Source organism: Carcharhinus amblyrhynchos, chromosome 1, assembly GCF_965287045.1.
Source record: "Carcharhinus amblyrhynchos chromosome 1, sCarAmb.v2.hapA, whole genome shotgun sequence".
In the NCBI taxonomy this organism is placed as follows: Eukaryota; Metazoa; Chordata; class Chondrichthyes; order Carcharhiniformes; family Carcharhinidae; genus Carcharhinus; species Carcharhinus amblyrhynchos.
The window spans coordinates 86467663-86485284 of NC_137324.1; the positions used below are offsets into that span (position 1 = coordinate 86467663).

General features: G+C 42.5%; 1 protein-coding gene across 10 annotated transcripts in view; it reads left to right on the forward strand.

Moving 5' to 3' along the window:
• Positions 1–1708: 1708 nt before the first annotated feature.
• LOC145342742 (amyloid beta precursor protein binding family B member 2-like) overlaps positions 1709–17622 on the forward strand; it is a 338577-nt gene continuing 322663 nt past the window's right edge. For 4 of the 10 annotated variants that reach the window (XM_080188284.1, XM_080188283.1, XM_080188302.1 and 1 more), the window contains exon 1: positions 1710–1928. The gene's annotated coding sequence lies outside the window, so the exon portion shown is untranslated. The other 6 variants (XM_080188293.1, XM_080188340.1, XM_080188291.1 and 3 more) reach the window with 5 other exon arrangements.

The window sequence follows — 17622 nt, forward strand, 5'->3', positions numbered from 1 at the left end:
TACATTGTGGTTTGTCAATCTGCTGGAACTGTTTCAGAATCTAGGGAATTTGGGAAGATTACAACAAATGCTTTTATATCTGTGCAGCCACCAGAATAAAATGTTTATCTGTATCTATTCTGTCAAATCCCTTTATAATTTTGAATACTGTACTCCAGATGGAGCTCTGGCGTGGATTTAGTATTACTAAAATATGGGGTGAGATTTTCCAGCCTCCCAGTGTGTGTTTCTCGGTGGTGGAAGGCAGTATGCCATTCACCAGTGGGAGAATTCTCTGGTCCCAAAGGTGTCAATGGGATTTCCCATTGATGTCACCCCATGTTGCTGGGAAACCCATGGGTGGGGGTGCATTATTGGCAGAACCAGAGAATCTCACTGGTGTGAATGGACAGAGAATTCAGGTCATGATTTCCTCCCTTTTTGTATTGCAGATCCACTAAAGGCTAACATTCCAAAGATCTGCAAGTTAGACGGATTAGCTAAATTGCCCCAAAATGTTTAAAGTTTATTTATTAATATCACAAGTAAGCATACATTAACACTGCAATGAAGTTACTGTGAAAATCCTCTAGTTGCCACAATTTGGTGCCCGTTTGAGTACACTGAGGGAGAATTCAGCATGGCCAATGCATGTCTTTCTGACTGTGGGCGGAAATTGAAGCACCCAGAGGAAACCCACATAGAACTGGGGAGAACGCGCAGACACTGCACAGCCTGTGACCCAAACCGTGAATTGAACTTACGTTTCTGGCGCTGTGAGGCAGCAGTGCTAACCACTGTGTTAGGTGGTTGAGCAAGGTAAATGTGTGGAGTTATGGGGAGAGGGTGTGGGCCTGGATAAGATGCTCTGTCAGTTGGTGCAGACTTGATGGGCCAAATGGACATCTTCTGCACTGTAGGGAAACTATGATTCAGAATCAGGGCATTAGGTCAACACGGCTAAGGAGTGTTCTATTTAGTCCCTTCTGTCTGGTTTAATCTTGCTGATTTAGCTTCTTCATGCCATTACTTTACTTTTCAAAAAGCTATTCAGGAGTCTACTTGCCTGGTATTTCTGGTAGGGAATTGCATTTTCTAACAATCCCCTTTGTAATAAAAGGAAAACTCCCCTTGATTTCCCCGTACATTCAAGAAAACGTTAGTTTAAATTTTGTAATCCTGATACAAAAGTACTTTTATATTTACTGTTGAAACTTTTTCTGTACAGTGAAGGTGAGATAATGGTCATTAAAAAAGGGCTATGAATTGTTAGTTAGCATAACGTTTGTGTTTTTTATATCAAATGATTTCTATTTGGAAGAAAGCTACCCAAACTTCAGTGATGAGCCGCTGGTGCAGGACCCAGATGCCACTGATACTTCCACGTGTCTTCGCTGGAAAACTGCCCAGTTCCAAACGCTCTTTCTCTCTGTTTCTGTCGCCGCGATTCCCTGCGGAATTCTTTCCCACCGTTTACGCAATCCTGGGGAAAAGGATCACTTCCGCCGGATTGCGCATTGCTTTGGAGGAAGGGGGGGGGGGGAAGTGTTGAGTGGAGGTGGGGGGAAGGATCGGAGGCGGGGAATCTCTTCCGGGATTGCGGTGATTTGTTTTGGGAGGGAGGCAGAGCGCGGCTGGCGCCTGGAATGTGAGGAATTCTGCACTGGGATTGGGATTGGGAGCGGGCGGGAGGGAGGATCGGCCGCTGGTGCAGGAGGTGCCGAGCGGGGCGGGGCTGCTGACGGAGAGACTGACACTGGGTATTGCTGCTGGGGTCCCGGGCATCGCCCCCCCTACGCATACAGGCAACAGCAGAGGACAACCGGGCAAAGGGATTGCGGCAAGGAAGCTAGAGGCGGACCCAGAGACTTGAGTGACTGCGGCTGCTGGTGAGCAGACTGGTTTCTCGGGCTGACAGCAAGGACCCGCGGAGAGAGCGAGGAAACTGTGTGAGTGCAAAATAACCGCGACGGCTTTACAAATAACCAGGAGGGAATGAAGGAAGGAAGGATGTGGACATGCAAGTGGGTAACGCAGCAACCTCCCCACCCCCGAGCAAAATGTTAGTTTACACAAGGGCAAGAATGTAGTTGTGGGTTAAAACGTTAGTCTTGCAGCGGGAAGGTGTTGAATAACACCCAGTGATACTGCGCCACTTTACACTGCATTGATAGCCATCATACAGATAGGAAAACAGCGATAGCCAGGTTCCGTACAGCGGACTCGATTGGAGAGAAACTGCAGAAGACTGTTAGATGCAATGAGCTGAAGTGCGTGTCAGGGCAGCAGAGAGACAGAGAGGGAGAGAGTTGGCGATGTTGTGGTTCGATACCATTGAAAGTCCTAGCGCTTTCCTTAAACCATTCAGTGCGACTGTAGCCTCGCACAGTGGGCTGTAATATTAAAGCTGGGATCATCAGGAGGAAGGTTGTAAACTCTGTTTACAGGGAAAAGCGAGGTAGCCTGATGTTCACCTTGGTTTTGGGCAGATTGTCAAGAGGTTCTTTTGTGCTGTGGAGCAGGGTGAATACACAAATCCGCTTGAACAGTCTTTACTGAAATGTGCAGAACCCACTGGGCTGAATGTTTACATAGTGAACCACGGAGCCAGCAGACAGCCTGTGTGAGTCGTCCTTGCTCCTGTCTCGTTTGTCTCTGCTCGTAATTCCTGTCCGTGCTCCATCTGCTGCAACCTGATGATTTGTCCCTGCATCTTTCTGCTGGATCTCCCTCCGGGGTGGATGGTTTTATGTTGCCGTCCAAATAACGGATCCATCTGCCTTGAGGTCTCTAACTCGTCATTTGACGTCCTTCCTCCCCTCCTGCTGAGAAACAAGGTGGGGATCGGCGCTATTCAATTTCAGGTCACTCGGTTATCGTGTGGAGGACCTGGTCTGGTTTATTTTATTGCGACCGGTCGGGCTAGTCTTCAGTTTCTCCAGTTACAAAACTTACCTTCTATCAAAACCGGGCAATAACGGTAAAGGGCGCCTTTATAGCTTTATTGTTCGGGTAAGTAAGTGATTCAGTTGAAATGTCGGTGTTACTGGTTAAGGAAATAAGCCAGAGTTGTCTTTTCATTCCTCGCTAGCACGCCTTTTTGATATCGGTTTCAGCATGCTGTGGATTGATTATGTTTAGATGGGCAATGTAATAGTTTGTGTTTTTTGTGTGGCCAGTGCTCTATCCAGTTCGAGTTCATTTCAATTTGGGTTGACGTGAAAGCTAAACAGATTTCATGTTGTTCCCCGGTACTAAAAGTGCGTTCCTTCAATTACGATTAAGGTCCAGCTTCTACAGCATTCGGATTCTCCATCGTGCGTTCAGGCTCCAGATGTCACTAATCTATACGAAATTACATCGCAGGCTCTAGTGTGGTAAAATGTAACTTGAATAGCCCTTTCTTTAAGGCTTTTGCAATAATAAACCAAATAACTTGGTCATTTGCCGAGATTTACTTTTTCATGCCTGTTTAGCGTTGTAAAATGAATTAGTTTGTTCAATGATTGGTATAAATTTTACTTTCTCGTACAGTTCGTGAAAAGTTAGCTTTTAGCATATCAAATTTGTAAATAACTGCTAAAAATTAACAGTAAGTGCATTTGTAAATGTGGTGTGAACAAAACGATTTACCAATAACTTAGAATCCTATACGGAGATTTCCTTTGAAGTAATTTTAAGATTGGAAGTGGCAATTACATACTACAGCAAACGCTGATGAAATATGAAATTATAGTAATTGCTTGGAAATTGGCAATAGAAGGATGTCATGGTAAACAGAAACAATGTGACCTGCTTTTGCAGTGTATTCTATGGCTGCCTTATGAGCACATGTCTGTTAACCAGATCACAAGTCATTTCCATCTGTAAAGCAGAAAACTAGATGCTGTAGACCTGAAATAAAAACCTGTTAGAGATTGTTTTTCTCCACAGATTCTGCCAGACCAGCTGGCTATTTAGGACATTTTCTGTTTTCATTTCCTTTCTATCTGTGTTTTTCTCTTAAGTCATCCATAAAATTATTGTCATTATTTTTCAGTCTATTTATTTTGTATCTTTATGTGCAAAAGTTAATGCATTGCTGAAAACCTAGTTTTATAAAGGATATCTAATAGCCTAAATTCAGCTACTCTTGTTCTCTTCTCTCCCCCCTCAATTCAACTGCTCCTGTTCTCCGCACCCCACCCCCCCGGCAGGCAATAAATTATTGGCTTTGTTTTGTGTGCGACTTCACCGCAAAACTGGATGAAACCTTCTAGTTTGTAAATTGAGGAAACTGGTGTTCAGGAGGAGGAGTGAGATAGAATTACTTAAAATAAACCTGAAGGAAATTGAAGTAGACTAGTATAGTTTTTGCAGAATGAGATGCTTTACTTGGGAGGCTTGAGATCGTGTACATCTAATTGACATGCATGTTAATTAGTAATCCAGAATGGTTTACTGATCGATTGCTGGTTTGGACTAACCAGCTGAGTCTGCACACCTTCTGATCTGGGACTCTTCTGTTTGGGCATGGAGTTGTCAATCATTTCAGTTACTAGAATGTCTTTTGCTTTTTTGAGCATTTGTAAAAGGTATTAATGATAAATATTCTAAATTATAATCCAGCTATGTAATAGTGAAATGCTTGATGAGTTAGGGATGCCAGTGTTTGACCCAACATTGGTTAACTAAGTAAATTTCCATACTAAGTTTAGATGTCCAAAATTATTACACAATCCCTAAGATTGTGAAAAGACTTCAATATGACATACAGGTACCGAGTCTCTTTTCTTCAGGTTGATTGAATTTGGAAGCTGGATAAACAATTTATTCAAAAAGACAGTAGCTTCGTGTACAACACCAGCTTATTTATAGAGCACGTTTAACTTAATCACCTCAAGGCATGATAAGGTTAAACTAGACATCGAGCCATGTAAGGTGATATTAGGATTGGCAGTCAAAGGCTTGTTTGAAGAGTTAGGTTTTAAATAAAGTCTTAAAGGAAGAAGGAGAGGCAGAAGGTTTGAGAGGCTTATGGAGGAAATTCCAGATCTTGGGGCCTAGGCAACTGAAAGTACAGTCACTAGTGGTGTGGCTATTAAAATTGGGGATGCCCAAGAGATGGCGACTAAGTGAGAGAAGATACCTCTTGAGGTTCATGGGGCTGGAGGAGATTATAGAGTTAGGGAGGGATGAGGCCATGGAAGGATTTAAAAACTTGGTTGAGAATTTTAACATCAAGACATTGCTCAAGTGCGAGTCAGTGTAGGTTGGCAAGCATCGGGGTGATAGTCAAATGGCATTTAAAGACGAAGGTTAGCAGAGATTTGGATGACTTTAGCTTTGTGGAGGGTTAGATTTTGAAGAGCAGTTAAGAGTGCGTATAAATACTTCTTTCTAGAGATAAGAAAGGCATAAATGAGGGTTTCAGCAGCAAATGAGCTGAGACGGACAAAATCAAGTAATGTTATGGAGATTAAAATAGGCAGTTTTAGCGACGGCACAAATGTGTAGTTGGGACCTCATTTCGGGGTCAAATATGACATCCCTTTATCTTCAGATTATTGCTAATTAAAGGGATGAAGTTGGTAGCAAAGGAACAGAATTTGGAACAGGAACTGAAGACAATCTCTTTTCAGTAGTTAATTAGAGTAAGTTTCAGCCCATACTGGATGTCAAAAAAGTAGTCTGGTAATTTGGCAGTAGTGGAGGAGTTGAGGGAGATGGTGCTGAGGTAGAGCTGAGTGTCACAGCGCATGTTTTGGATGATGCCATTGAGGGCAGTATATAGATAACAATTAAGAGGTGGCTGAACATTGATCCTTGGGGGGCACCAAACCCATGGTTTCTAACTTTCTCTAAGCTTGTAACTACATCTTCAACTTGGTTTTCTGCTCTGTCGTTCCACTTGTTGTGTGCTCTTGAGTTTGTTTTACTTAATGTTTCACTTTAGGATCAATATTCAGTTTAATTTGAATTCCACTGAAAATGAAATGAATGGAGCCACAGTTTATTTATGAGTAAGGCAGATCCATGTTTATTCTCCTGAGCAAGTAGCGATGGGCAATGAATGCTGACCTAGCCAGCATAGCCCACGTTCACTGAATGAATAAAACAACATTGACCTAGTTTTGTTTGTTGTAAACAGCCAAAATCATGGAAAAAATATCCCAGCAGTTCACCTGTCAATTTGCTATTCTTGATCCACCTCTTAGATTCGTGTAGCAAATGTTGTTATCTTTGATTCCTTCAGGTGTATCTTGTCTTTGTGGTTTCTTATCAACTCCCATCACCACACCCAAAAACTGAGTTCCTATCCTAAAAAAGATATCACACATTCTTAGTCATTGACACAGTGCAGACATTATTCTGCAGGCATATCTTGCCATTTTAGATGAGTATGATTTGTGAGTATATTGAAGTGTAGAAAAAGGATAATGAAATCTGAGAATGCAGTTGGTAAAGGTCTGTACTTCATTATGGCAGGATGACCTCTCTGTCGGTTGCCTTTAGCAGTGGTGATTGAAAGCTGAGAATATAGAAAGTGCCTAAAGGATTTGCCTTTGCGTGCTTTAAATCACATTGGCATGCAGGGTTTCAGGCAAAGGAGTTAACTATTGTAAGTTCCAGAGGTATTGACAGTATTTATGGCTGTGAAATGCAATTAGTATGAAATCTTCAAAGCTTGAGCATCTTTACACCAAATGCTGGCATTCAGCTCAGAATCCACAATATTAATTATTTTCCTTGTTGATTAAAAACATTTTTTCCATCCTGTTAAGTAACATTTCCTATTCTATTTCATAATGTCATCATAGGCAAAATAAAACCTCAGGAACAACTGAAAGTGACCTTGTTTATGCCTTTGTTAGCTTTAAATATGAGTGTTTCACTCCTGGCCAGCCGCCCACCTTCCACCCTCCTTAAACATGAGGTTATCCACAACTCTGCTGCCCGTATCCTGACGCCCACCACCTTCACCTATTAACCCTGTAGTCACAGGTCGCTGTTGGTTAAGTGACAACTTGATTTCAAAATTGTTATCCCTGTTAAATCCTCAACCTTCTCTATCACTTTAATTTCCACAAGTCCAGCAAACAACCAAGAAACCTGTACTTCCCTGATTCTGTGCAACACTTGTGCAACCCTAATTTTAAATGCTTTATTTATTATTTGTGGCTGTTCCTTCATCTACCATGGCTATAAGTACTGCAGTTTTCTCTTGGAGCCTCTCAACATCTCTTCCCTCCTTTATGACTCTTCTTAAAGCCCAAAATTTTGATTATCTAGTTGCTCCTGTAACACACCATAGTCTACTTTACTACATTAAAGGCTCTACATAAATATAAGGCACATACGCACGCTGCAAAACCAGAACCTTCATCCATCCGTTCATAAGAACATAAGAACATAAGAAATAGGAGCAGGAGTAGGCCATCTAGCCCTTCGAGCCTGCCCCGCCATTCCATAAGATCATGGCTGATATGTCGTGGCTCAGTTCCACATTCCCGCCCTCTCCCCATAACCCTTAATCCCCTCTCTTATCAAAAACCCATCAACCCGCATCTTAAAAACATTTAGCGAGGTAGCCTCCACCACTTCAACGGGCAGAGAATTCCAGAGATTCACCACCCTTTGAGTGAAGAAGTTCCTCCTTAACTCCGTTCTAAACCACCCCCCCTTTATCTTGAGGCTGTGCCCCCTAGTCCTACTATCCTTTCTGAGTGGGAAGAGTCTCTCCACCTCTATCCTATCCATCCCATTCATCATCTTATACGTCTCAATGAGATCTCCCCTCATTCTTCTAAACTCTAACGAGTACAAGCCTAATTTATTCAGCCTCTCCTCATAGGTCAACCCCCTCAACTCCGGCATCAGCCTAGTAAACCTCCTCTGCACTCCCTCCAAGGCCAAAATATCTTTGCGCAGGTGCGGCGCCCAAAACTGCACACAGTAGTCCAGCTGCGGCCTCACCAATGCCCTATACAGCTGCAGCAAGACCTCCCTACTTTTATATTCAATCCCCCTCGCTATGAAGGCCAGCATCCCATTCGCCTTCCTGACCACCTGCTGCACCTGCAAGCTGGGTTTTTGTGACTCATGCACCAGGACCCCGAGGTCCCTCTGCACCGTCGCCTGCTGCAGTTTTTCGCCACGTAAGTAATAATCCCTCCTACCATTATTCCTACCAAAGTGGACCACCTCGCACTTGCCAACATTAAATTCCATTTGCCATTTCCTGGCCCATTCGCCCAGCCTATCTAGATCCTTCTGTAGACTCTCCACACCCTCCGCACAATTTGCTGTTCCACCAATCTTGGTGTCATCAGCAAATTTCGACACCCTACACTCGGTTCCCTCCTCCAGATCATCTATATAAATGGTAAATAGCTGAGGCCCCAGCACCGACCCCTGGGGCACTCCACTAGTCACCATCCGCCAATCCAAATAGCACCCATTGACCCCCACTCTCTGCCTCCTATTTGACAACCAATCCTCTATCCACGCTAACACCCTACCCCCAACTCCATGTCCCCTGACCTTCTGCAATAACCTCTTGTGAGGTACCTTGTCAAACGCCTTCTGAAAATCAAGAAAGACCACATCCACCGGCTCTCCTCGATCCACCGCCCTAGACACATCCTCATAGAACTCCAGTAAATTTGTTAGACACGACTTCCCTTTAACGAAACCGTGCTGCGTCTGCTCTATCAAACAATTCCTCTCAAGATGCCTCGCTATTTCCTCCTTGATGACGGATTCTAACAGTGCCTTCATACATAATATTTGCAATTGCACCTGTAAATCAAGATTTGGTTTAATGTCACAACCAAGATGACGCCAGCTGGATAGTGAGAAACTGCTCTCCTTGCTGAACATCCATTCTTCAAAATGACAGCAAAATCCATCTGGAAGTTCTTGTCGATTATTGAACACACCGCTACAAAGTTACAGTTTGACTATTATTCAAACTCCATTTTCTCTGGTGGGATGTTGATTCCTGTTGAATGATGGGTATAAAGAGGTGGTAAACCTTACAGGTAAAAATAGAAATTCAAATATTTAAGAATTATTTGCCTTGATTTTGCCTGTAATAAGGCTGTGTTTCTACCCCTGTTTCAGCCGACCTAATGAAAATCTAATTCCTGCTGTTAAAATTGTCTCGTTAGTCACTTCCCATGTTCTTCCTGGAAGGCTACCCATTCTTCACCCTCTCCAAATCAGTTAATCTAAAACTCTTGTTTGTGTATCTTGTTTTACACCAAGACCTGCTCACTTAAGAACTACATCCTTGCTGTTTCACACTGACTTCTGTCCTACAGTGCCTTAGACTTCAAAATTATCATCCTTGTATTTAGATTCTTTCTTGGCCTCACCCCACCTCATTGCTGTCATCACTTTTAGCTCTGAAAACCCATCCCCCATCCCTCCATACTCTTCATTGCCCTGACTCTGGTCTTTTATCTGTCCCCCTTTCCTTTCCCCAACCATTCCTTCAGCCTGAATCCATATTCTGAAATTTGCCCCTTCTCTCTCCTTTTGTTTTCTCCCTTGAGACTTACTTTAAAACATACTTTTTATCAAGTGAGGCTCCCCACCAGCAGAAAAATTGAAAGATCTGGCTCAAAGATCTTAAACTTTGAAATGTCACCTTTGTGTACCTTGAATTGTGTCTTGCATTGATTGTGTTAATTAACACAAATGCCAATGTTTTTCCCTAGCCTCTTGTCCCAGCTCTAGGTTAGAATGGCATACACTTGTCTTGCTTAATGTTAACTGGCTTCACTGCTTTTAACTGCAGTGCAGCATTCAACAACAATATTGTGCCTTTACTTGGAGAAATGTCCCAAGGTGCTTCATTAGAGTTCTGTGAAACAGGATTTGATACAGAGCGATGTCAGCAAATTTTGGGACAGGTGACCAAAAGCTTGGTCAAAGTGGTAAGGTTTCAGGAATGTCCAAAATGAGGATTGAGAGCTGTTTAGGGCGGGAATTTCCAGGCTTGCACCTCCATAGCTGTAATGGTGTGATGAAAATCAGTGGTGCATAAGGGTCCAGAATTGAAGAAATAGAGATTTTGGAGAGTTTAAGTCAGGAGGAAGCTACAAGCTGGAATAAGGCCATGGAGAAATTTTACAACAGTAGTCAGAATTTAAATATTGGGGCATGATTGGAGTGGGAGCAAGTATTTGCCATAGAGCACTGGGGTCAAGAGTGAATGGATCTTGATGTGGGTAGGAAATAGCAGAATTTTGGATGATGTCAAGATTAAAGCAAGATGGGGTGCCAGCCAGGAGATATTTGAATAGTCCAGTCTCAAAGTAAGCAAGGGCCTCAGCAGCAGATGTAGTGAGGCAGGGATGGAGCTGAGTGATGTTTTTGATTTGGTTGTGGATGGTTTTGGTGATGGAGAGGATATGTGTTCATAAACTAAGCTCAGGACTTTAAGGTTGATTTTGGATAGTGGCTGAGAGAATGATCATGGTCCTGGTTACGATATGGTCTGTGTGATGGGGCCCAAAGACTGGGCTACATTTTTAAGTGGCTGTGAAAGTGGGCCCAGGGACAGAGGGCTGGCCTCCTCCTGTGGTTTTGCCTCTGGATTATTTTCTATCTGGGAGGATTGGAGGGGACCTGTTCATAAACTGTGATTGGACTGTTGGATCTAATTAAGACCTATCTCCTTAGCTAACTGGAATTTTTAGCTTGACCTGTAAGCTCTCCACAGAGGCTGGAACTCAAGTCTAGGGATGGAGGCAGCCTCTCGACTACAAACAGCAGTGAAGAGGTTCTGGCAGGTGAACCCTCCTCCCTGCCACTGCATAGCCATCGACTCATTTCAGATGGGCCACGGCAGCAGCCAAAAGCTGTCAATTGAAATGGTTAGAACATAAGAACATAAGAAATAGGAGCAGGAGTAGGCCATCTAGCCCCTCGAGCCTGCCCCGCCATTCAATAAGATCATGGCTGATCTGTCGTGGCTCAGTTCCACATTCCCGCCCTCTCCCCATAACCCTTAATCCCCTCTCTTATCAAAAACCTATCAACCTGCGTCTTAAAAATATTTAGCGAGGTAGCCTCCCGCACTTCAACGGGCAGAGAATTCCAGAGATTCACCACCCTTTGAGTGAAGAAGTTCCTCCTCAACTCCATTCTAAACCGCCCCCCCTTTATCTTGAGGCTGTGCCCTCTAGTCCTACTGTCCTTTCTGAGTGGGAAGAGCCTCTCCATCTCTATCCTATCCATCCCATTCATCATCTTATACGTCTCAATGAGATCTCCCCTCATTCTTCTAAACTCTAACGAGTACAAGTCTAGTTTATTCAGCCTCTCCTCATAGTTCAACCCCATCAACTCCGGTATCAGCTTAGTGAACCTCCTCTGCACTCCCCCCAAGGCCAAAATATCCTTACGTAAGTGCAGCGACCAAAACTGCACACAGTACTCCAGCTGCGGCCTCACCAGTGCCCTATACAGCTGCAGCAAGACCTCCCTACTTTTATATTCAATCCCCCTCACTATGAAGGCCAGCATCCCATTCGCCTTCCTGACCACCTGCTGCACCTGCAGGCTGGGTTTTTGTGACTCATGCACAAGGACCCTGATGTCCCTCTGCACCGTCGCATGCTGCAGTTTTTCGCCATGTAAGTAATAACCTTCCTACCATTATTCCTACCAAAGTGGACAACCTCACATTTGCCAACATTAAATTCCATTTGCCAGTTCCTGGCCCATTCGCCCAGCCTATCTAGATCCTTCTGCAGACGCTCCACACCCTCCGCGCAATTTGCCTTTCCACCAATCTTGGTGTCATCAGCAAATTTCGACACCATACAGTCGGTTCGCTCCTCCAGATCATCTATATAAATGGTTGGCTTGTCAGCTTTAGCAGTTTTTAAAAGAAAAAAATATATAATCGCTTTCGAGGGCGTCTTGATCTTGAAATGTCCTCTCTCTCTTTTTTTTCTTGAATCAGTAGCTCCCACTTCTGATATTGGGCTGTCGATCTGAGTGCTAGTCGGTCTCCCATTGGCCCTCCAGCTTTGGGAGCTGGATGGGGACTTTGGCTGCCTCCTCAGAAATCACCTTCTGAATTCTGACAATGACGTGTGTGGATTCCTGATGCACGTTTCTTTCTGATGGCAGGATTCAGATCCACAAATGAAAATTCCACCCAATCACTTTGGTTTTCTCAATATTTAATTGGTTGAAAGTTTGATGATCTTTGTGACAAATTGGAGACAGTGGAGAGGTCAGGAGAAGTGGTGGAAATGTACCGTTGCTGACATCATGTGTATTGAATCTAGCATATTTTTGGATGAGGTTCACAATGCCATGTTATCAGCAATGGTGTTACAGAGTGGCATTAAGACACAGAAAATGTATGTTAGGTCTGATTTTCGGTTTGCTGGGAGAGTGAGAGTGGCACACAATGACGTAAATTAAAGTAGAAAATCCAGTTGAGCTACTGGTTTACCAGTAAGCAAAGATAGTCTTATAGTAGAAATGGGTTTAATGGCAGAATGCACGTTGTAATTGCTCATTATCCCCTCATCTCTGTTCACCCACTGTAGAGGTATCATTAACTGCAAAATAATTGGAACTGTCTCTACAGATTTACATTGATGAACTGCATTGTGCTTTCAGACATTAGCCATAGCTGCATTGAATAGCTCGTGTAGTGGATTGATTCTACAGAAGAAATTGCATTCCGAAAAATGATCTGTAACTGCATCCTTTTACGTGCTTAATTCAAATAATTTGATGATCCAATGTTTTTCTCAAAACACAGCTAATTATCAGTTGATCCTTCAGTTTTCTGCTGCCTCAGTGCCAGGGACCCAGGTTCAATTCTGGCCTTGGGTAATTTTCTGTGTGTGTCTGCGTGGGTTTCCTCCAAGTGCTCCCGTTTCCTTCCACGATCTAAAGATGTGCCAGTTTTGTGTATTGTCCATGCTAAATTGTCCCATGGTAGATTAACCATGGTAAATGTATGGAATTACGGGGATGGGAGAAGCCAGGGATAGGGGCCTGGGTAAAATGCTCTTTTGAAGAGCCGATGAAGACTTCATGGATCAAATGGCCTCCTTTGCACTGCTGTGATTCTATGATTAAGGTTACTCCATTATTATTATTATTATTCAGATGTGCACCAATGACTGCTTGTGCAACATGTAAACAATGATTTGATGGCTGTAGTTGAGAGGGAAATGTTGGTCAGCATGCAAGGAAAACTCCTTACTTGTCTTTAAGTATGCTGGAAATGAACTGAAATTGGATTGGATAATTTCATGTTACAGTAGTTTTTGACTAGCTAGATATGTTAAAAAGTCACTTCATTTACTAGAATCGCCACTGGTTCCTTCTAACTGCGTCATGCTATGCATCAAGTAAATCATTGGGAATGGGGTAGCTTCACATGGTCCATTTTTGCTAATGGCTGAAGAGACCAATCTGGTTTAGGCCAGTTCTACTGCAAGTATCACATATGAAATGATTACTAGGTGGTGTTTTGTGTTGTTTTGGTATTGGCATCTGTTGCCAAGCCCCTGTAGCCATTTCTCACCATTAGTTTTTAAGTTTCTAAGGAACTTCTGATTTCATTGAGAGGAAAGCTTCAATTTCCTTGCTGTCTCTTGAACAATGTTTGGCATTCTCTAATAATGTTGTCAATCTGAACAAGAAATTGACTTGATGTGAAGTACTCAAACGGTCCCTTTTTACCTTTGTTGATTAAAATTTACGCAAATGGAAAGCTCGCGTTTAATTAGTGCTGTCTCCTATTGTAATTCCTGATTTTGGGTTGTAAAATATTTTTAATTCCCAAGTGACTCGGATGCTGTGAGAGATAAATCTAACAAGAACAGATGTTATATCAAATGATGTTCACAGAGCTCACTTTGGAGTGGTTGCATTCTGTTTGACAGGCTGTGTTGAGTTGCCCATTAGTCAACCACGTCCTGTGGTTCACAATGACATGCTTTGAGAAAGCACGAGATACTTGATAGTGGAGCATATGGAACAGGCTTTATTCAAATACAGTATAGGTGACCAATCTAGGACAAAGGAATAGCCTTGGGCTTCACTCTTTTCAGCGCTCCAACCCCCGAGAAAAACTTGTATCCCTCAGTTTGTTTACTTCAAAGACATATTTCACAGATACAACCTCATGATTTATCTGTCCATGGGTCTCTTTATGAACAGCTTATTTAACCAAATATCCAGTCTGTACCATGGTTAATTGATTCCTCTGACTATTTTTATTACACTGGTCACCAAAGTTATCATGGTTCATGTTGCAGTCATGTATTTACTTGCAAAGGCATCTCAACGTTTCCCTGGATATTTAAAAAGCCTGCTGCTCTTTGACCAGTTATAGTTATGCAGGTCAATCTGATTGTTAACTCTTATCTCTCCAATGTGTCCAACAGGTTGCAGTATGTTCTGGTGATGGACTCACTATTGAACAGTTGACTCGGATTAAAGGGAGGCTGTAAAATTTCTGTTGCAACCAAGGCTTTAATCCATATTTTAATGGGAGCTGATGACATCTGTCCTTCCTCGGCAGAATTTTGTACTCCATTTATGGTATGCTCAGCCGCAAGACATAGTTTGATATTCCATTCATTTTATAGAAACACTTTCAACAGAAGCAGTTTCAGAATAAATAGTGGTGCTGAATTCTCACCTACAGTATGATTTTAGCAACCGGAGAAAGGTTGTGTTGATGAGACTAGCTTTCAACTAATGGTAAAATAGGAAACGATTACTGACTGGAACCAAAATTGCTGGAAATACATAGCAGTAGGATCAGCATCTGAAAGATAAATCTGGGCAATATCTTGGACTTATCAGACTTGCGGTTGTTCTTGACTGGCTGATCTCTTTAAAAAGATTTAAGTGATGTAAAATAATTAGTTTACCAGAACATCGTCTATTTGTTCTAAGTATGCTGGAGGTTGCAAAAGTGGATGGTAGAGTAGTGCAGTAAGAACAGGTTTAATCGCCTCTTGCTGAACCACACATTAAATCCACAGGCTGACTCTGTCCTGTCAAACAGACGGAACTTAAAGCTTGTATGTTTCTCTGACTCACTTAAATGGTACAAAGTCCAAGAATAAGAAATGTAGCTGCCAAACGGAGCACAATTGTTCAGAAAGAATTCCACAAGCTGGGAAAGAATATTTGAAATTCCCCAGTTGTGGTTGTTCCCAGGCATTTTGAATTGATGCAACACATTAGAACTTAAATGTAGCAACTTGTATACATGGCATACACATAGAGGCCAGAACATCACTAACAACAACATCTCTCCTTATTGTGACACTGTAACTTTGGTAGTCCTCCAGAAATCCACCTTGAGTTCCTCTTCCTCTTTAATCTGCACGTAACTCTTGGGCAACATCGCCCATAGGCCTGCAGTCAGCTACCACATTTGCACTAATATCCAGCTCTTCTTGGCCACCACCTATGTCAAGTTCTTCACTGCTTCCCTGCTGTCAGTTAAGTTTTCTGTCTTGGGTGAGTTACAGTTACCTCTAGCTGAACACTATAAAGACTGAAGCCAAAGTGTTGTGCTTCTAACATAGACAACTGAATTTCACCAATGGCTTCATCCTTCTGATCATGATATCAGGCTGAACCAAGTTGTTAGTAACTCAGAGGCAAACTGGGCATAGAAATTGAGGTTTTGATCCTATATTGTTTACATCATAAAGATGTACTTCTACATTTGTAACATTGCCTGTCTTCTATATCGTAGTTCCATCCCCTCAACCCTCTGTCATAACGGTCACTTACAACTTTGAATACTTCAATGACTCCCCTCCCATCCACAATCCTATTCAATAAGCTTCAGCATATATAAACTGTGTCCCATATCTATACCCCATTCATTCATTTCTGCCCATCACCCTTTACTCTCTGTCTTAGATGATCTAGTTCCCCCAAAGTTTCAAATTTAAAATTATTGTATTTGTATTTAAATCCTTGCCCCACCCACACAACTCTGGAATAAGTTCGGCCATACAAAACTCCCCTTCTCTGGAAATTCTGCTACTTTGATTCTGACCTTTTATTTATTCTCCCTTTCTTTGACCTAGCATTGGCTATGTTTTCAGCTGCTTAAACGCTGGCTATCCCTCCTTAAACCCTTGGTAATTCTTCACATCTCTCTGTTTTAAACAAAATCCTCTTTTGAACTTGTTTTTTGAGGCATTTGTCACTCTTCCGACCTTTTATCTTCTGTTTATTCTATGTTTTCTTCCTGTGAAATGCTTTGAGATATTCAAGATGTTATAAAGTCCAGGTTGCTCTTGTGCTTTAGCTGAAATAATGCCAACTCTTCTGTTCTGAACTGTGGAAACCTAGCCACATCTTCTGTGATGTACAAGATGGGATCTCAAAAGGATTAGATTAATCTAATCAGATTCAATTGTTTTACCCAGTTACTTGGACTGTTCTGAGCCTAAGAACTAGAGATTGGTTTCTCCACAGTCCAGTGAACAGGGCAGTGATCCATTAATGCGATTTATACAAGCTGATATTGCCAACTGTCAAATTGAGCAAAGCCTTATTGAGAGATTTGTACCAGAATTTGCAGTTAATTTCTTACTGTTTTGCTGCAGCATAGAGGAGAAGTGACTGCCAGTAATTTTCTCTGCCCTGATGTGACTTCAGCAAAAACCACAGAGAAGCGGCGTGAATGTGGTTTTCACTAATCTTTTGCCAATGTTCTATCAGATTAGGAAACTGCCGCAAACATTTTACTCCAGAATCTGAACAGCTCAGTACTGCTGCAGAAGGATGAATATGGAACATGACAATAAGATATGTTTCTGGAATCATGAAACAAAATGTCTTTTGCCTATACCTGCACTTTAAGGCTTCACATGGGGGAGGATGCAGCAATTGTCTGGCCTACAGGGTCATTTGTTTCCAACTACAGCCTTTGGATGATGAGTTCAAAGAGATTTTCCATAAATTGTTTATAGTAGTCTGTAGCTCAACCCTGTTGATATTTAGGTGTTGCTTTTCTTCGTAAATAAATTTTAAAAATTGGCATTTCATCCTCCAGTCTTGTCAGTATCTCAATAATGTTTAATTCCTTCCACACCAGTCCATGAGGGAATGCCCTGACTTCCTGTTCAAGTACTATTTAATGCATGCAATTTTTGTTTGGTTTTATGGGTCTAAATTACTATTTCTAATCTGAGCCTTGATGGTGAGTACAACAGTGCCATGATTTAAATGAAGCGGATATGACCAGATTTTGTCTGTGCACAAAGTCCACATAGTGCACATATTCAGAAGGGATTCTAGATAGCAATTGGGAGCAGGAATCCTTCAATGCTTTCTTTCCCAACCCAGGATGCTGAAGCCAATGGTAGCACCACAACAACCCCAGGTCATTCTTTAAAGCATGGCCTGCCTACTCAGCAGCCAAACATGCTGAACAGAACATAGAAGATCACAGACTCCCTGCAGTGCAGAAGGAGGCCATTTGGCCCACTGAATCTGCACCGACCACAAAACCACTCAGGCCCTACTCCCGTGACCCCACGTATTTACCCTGGTAATCTCCCTGACACTAGGGTGAATTTAGCATGGCCAATCAACCTAACCTGCACATTTTTGGACTGTGGGAAGAAACCAGAGCAC